This window comes from Gossypium arboreum, chromosome 3, assembly GCF_025698485.1.
Source record: "Gossypium arboreum isolate Shixiya-1 chromosome 3, ASM2569848v2, whole genome shotgun sequence".
Taxonomy (NCBI): domain Eukaryota; kingdom Viridiplantae; phylum Streptophyta; class Magnoliopsida; order Malvales; family Malvaceae; genus Gossypium; species Gossypium arboreum.
The window spans coordinates 92,516,775-92,521,492 of record NC_069072.1 but is presented as its reverse complement, the minus strand read 5'-3'; positions in this window follow the sequence as shown (position 1 = coordinate 92,521,492).

Below are 4,718 nucleotides of genomic sequence, written 5' to 3'. Positions count from 1 at the left end.
GATCGCCAAAAGTCGTATGCGGATTTGAAAAGAAAAGATATTGAATATCAGGTTGGAGACAAGGTCTTTCTCAAAGTTTCACCTTGGAAGAAGGTGCTTAGATTTGGTCGTAAGGGCAAATTGAGTCCGAGGTTTATCGGGCCATATGAAGTATCCGAACGAGTTGGGCCACAGCATATCGATTAATTTTGCCCCCGAGCTCGAAAGGATTCTAGCGTTTTCATGTCTCGATGCTTGACGATATAGGTCGATCCATCGCACGTAATTGCTCCATCGAGATTGAGATTCACCTAATTTGAGCTATGAAGAGGAACCGGTTCGCATTATGAGGCGTGAAGTAAAAGAGTTGCGCAATAGGAAAATCCCGTTAGTGAAGGTGTTGTGGCATAAACACGGAATGGAAGAAGCCACTTGGGAACTTGAGGACTCTATGAAAGAGCGATACCCGAGCCTATTTACGGTAAGATTTTCGGGGACGAAAATTTCTAAGTGGGGGAGAGTTGTGACATCCCTAAATCGACCCTAGTCGGAAAGTGGTTTCGGGACCACCAAACCGAGTCATAATAATAATTAACCATCATAATTGATGCTCATTATATGTATATATGCATGTGTGAAAATTTCGTGTTTGGATTTTGTTAATAGTAAGTGAATTTTTATCAAATAGGACTTATGTGAGAAAATTTAGAAATGTGCTAGGCAATTGTAAGGTGGCCTATTAATACATGTGGGAAAATAGTTGTCCTTGCATGTCAAATAACCCACTTCCTAAGGTGAGTGGCCGGCCATGACAAGAATATGGGCAAGGAACATGTTTCCAACATGTTTAGTTAGTGGATTATGTAGAAAAAATAAAGAAATGAAAAAAAAATGAGCATGGATGCCCCCCTTTGTTGCCGTGAGTAGAGGAAAAGAAAGGAAAAAATTGTTCATCCATTCTCAAAATCTTGGCTGAAAATACTAAGGGAAAAAGGAAGGATTTTTGCTTCATGCTTGGTTTAGAAGAGAACTAGAAGGAGATTTGGTCATACTTGTGTCAAGATTAAGGTATGTTTGAGGTTGTGTCATGAGATTCATGCATGTTTTAGTTACTAACTTGATGTTCATGTTAGCCCATGGTTCAAATCCTTGTTATGCCATGGAAATGGTATTTGGCCAAGGTTGATATTGTGTTAAAGCCATTGCATGCTAAATGTGAAGCTTGTTGATGATACATGTAATGATGGATTGACTACTCTTGAAATTTCTTTTAGCATTCTTGAGTAAGACATGGAGTTTTCTTTGTTTAACCATGACCAAAAATTGAAAGGGGATGGTGTGGGATGTATTCGCCATGGCGTGCTCATAAGTGCGATTTATGCTTGTTGCATGATAGGTAAAAATTTGTGTTTTGATATATGTGTATATGTGTTTGTACATGATGTTACAAATGGATGTGAAAATATATGCTAGATTGGGAAAATTTGATTAAATGTTCATGAGATGAAATTAGGTGATTAAAAGATGTTAGTTGACATTGTACATATATATATATTCGGCCATTAAAGTGAGTATGTAGGTAATGTTGAATCAAGTTTTTGGTGCATATTCGGTTAGGTGTATAATCGACCAAATGGGCGATTAGTAAGAATGGTTGCCGAATATACAAGCATACATATGCATGTGTAGTTGAATTATGAATGTTTAGCAAGATGGTTAAACTAGTGATTTATTGATTAAGCTCAAGGAGTTAAAGAAGGAGAATCAAGCAAGGGAAAGACGAAGGTCATCGAGTAGCCGACTTGGAACTATTTTACCCAACACGAGGTAAGTCATTAAGCACGTATTTGATATTGCTTAAATGATTGTAAAATTTATGCAATTGTGTTTAACGGGATGATATATATATATAAATGAAAATGTATGTGTATGGAGTGATGACAATTGTTGAATGTAAAAGAAATAGTGAAATGTGTAGAAAGTTTGCTTTCGGCACTAAGTGTGCGGGCAATACGTGTGTACGGTGACGAGATTGGCACTAAGTGTGCGTGCTGGAAATATATGGCACTAAGTGTGCATGCTGGAAATATATGGCACTAAGTGTGCGAGCTCAAGGGCATGGCACTATGTGTGCGGGCTTAAATCGCATGGCACTAAGTGTGCGAAATCGAGTATTAAGCACGTGTGTGCGTACTCTATATATATATATAAATATCTCCAATCGAACAATTATATGGAGGGTGTGTCTCCATCGAGTGAGTATGGACAGCGGATCGGTAAGTACCTTGAGCTCATGACGAATAGGTAATACGTTCATGCTTGGGGTTGAATTTGGTAAGCCTTAAATCTATGTGATGATTGAAATTGTATGGTTGTGCTGGAAAATGAGTTAATGTGTAAAAATGCTTTGATTATCTTGTTGTGTAGAATATGAAATGTGGATGTATGAATTGGTACGAGATTGGACCGAAAGGTCCGAGGTATTATGGTATAGATTCGATATGGACGAGTACCTAGCCTCATTTGTTGTACATGTAGTAGTAACTTTATCAGTGGATTGACGAATGCTTATGACTTACTGAGTTGTAAACTCACTCGGTGTTTTCTTGTCACCCATTTTAGGTCTCTTGGACTCGTATTGTTGCGTGCTCGGAACCGTCGTTGAAGTCATCACACCGGCTGAAATCTTGTGGTATTGTTTTTTGTTGTTGAAGAACATTTGGCATGTATAGGCTATTATATTTTGTCGAATTGTGGGTTGTAAACTTTAAGCCATGTGAAAATGGCCTATGTGGTCGTCGAGTGGGATGTTAGAACCTATAGCCACGAGTCTTAGAAACTCAAATTTTGTTAAGGTGGCCATAATTTGTGTCATGTATGATGGATGATTAAGGCCAAGGAAAAATTCATGAAATTGGCATAGTCTACTGCAGTAACTGTTGCAGACAGCAGCAGTGAGATGAGATTGAAAAATCACTAAAAATAGTAGAAGTAGAATTAAATAGTGAATAAATTATAAAATTGAACCTTGATGAATCTATTTTTATATGGACGAAACGAAACGACCATATGAGCAGTATACTGAGAAATATTAAAGTTCTCGTGAGACAGGGCCAGAACAATTTCTGGGTCCCCTGTCGTGACTTTGAAAATTTACCATAAATTATCCAGAAAGAATTAGGAGTCATGCCTTATATGTACAGATTCCATTTTGAGTTCAGTTTCATTAGAAACAAACGGCACCAGTATTAAAGCCCTGTACAGAAAGATATTCAAGTTGTAACGTGCGGAGGTCAGAGCAGTCGATCCCTGTAACATGGGTGACTTTAACTAATAAACTGTACCAATTGGCCCAACCAAAAATTCTAAAAATAAATACATGGATGGGTATATGAGTCTAAATTCAGGGAAAATTTACGAAACCAGTTTCCGAGTTTTGGAACTCGAGATATGATTTTTAAGGCGACGGTGATGCAGTTTTCCAGCCTGTCCAGAAATGCCAAATTGGTCGGTACTTTAAGAGGATTTGTCTCGTTAAACCCTCGTGTCCGACACCAGCGTCGGTCACGAGTTAGGGGTGTTACATTGTTTGTTATTGGGATTACACACTGAGTTTTCGTAAACTCACCCAATTTCTAACTGTGCAGGTAATCCCTAAGCTTAGATGGTTTGGAGCTGCGAGGGACTCGAAAATGGCCACAATACTGTTTCTGTTTCTTTTAATTACAATAAGTAGCCGATTTATTTCTTTATAAGTTTTATCTTATTAATATTATTATTTGGTTTTGGGTTGTAATAAGGCCATTTTAATTATTTTTCTGGGATTATTTTATTTTATACCCTATATTTTTCTGATAACAATATGAGTTAGACCTAGGGCGCGTTTCCAAAATGATAATTGTTTTCAAAATAACGCAACGATACAATTAATCGGTTTATCAAAAATATCTACTTAAATGAATTCCAACTCATTTTTCTCAAAACCTAACCTAGCACCAAAGTATGGCGATGGTTTTGGGCATGTCTAGGATTGGATCCAATCAAGAGTTTGGTACTTAAGCAGCCTTCATGGCTCACCTCCTCTGTTTCAGATACCTACCTGGTGCATAGCTTCCATTCACTTTATTAACTTAGCAAAGACTATCTTTTAAAACACTAAGAAGGACGTTGAAAGAGGCATGGGTTTTCTTAAAAACTTCAATGTGACACGTCAGATTCGGCCATAACGTCTGGGCCGGGTTTGGGGTGTTACAAAAGATATTTTGTTATATCCGAAAATGGTAGGAGTTATTTTGATATGTTTTCCATGTGGTATGTACGATTTATGTTTTGGACATATATATATATATATATATATTTCATTAATGATTTATTTTTGAGAAGTATAATTTATATCATGAATTGGTTTGGAAATTGTTGTAATGTACTTGTGTATTCGGTTATAAGATGAAAATATATGAGATGGTTACAATCAACTTTGTGATTCGGCAATGATGGTATAAGAGGTAAAATATTGAATATAAATTATAGGTGAAATGGCTATATAGACTCATTTGTTAATTGAAAATTTATGAATATGTATAGGTGGATTTTTATTAGTTGAATAGATAAGAGTAGAATTGGACATGTGTATGATATTTTAGCATGGTGTATAACTTGTGAAATTGGCATATTTTGATTTGGCATTAATATTTATAAATTTGGTTTATTAAGTCATATAGAAATGGTGTGAATTATTT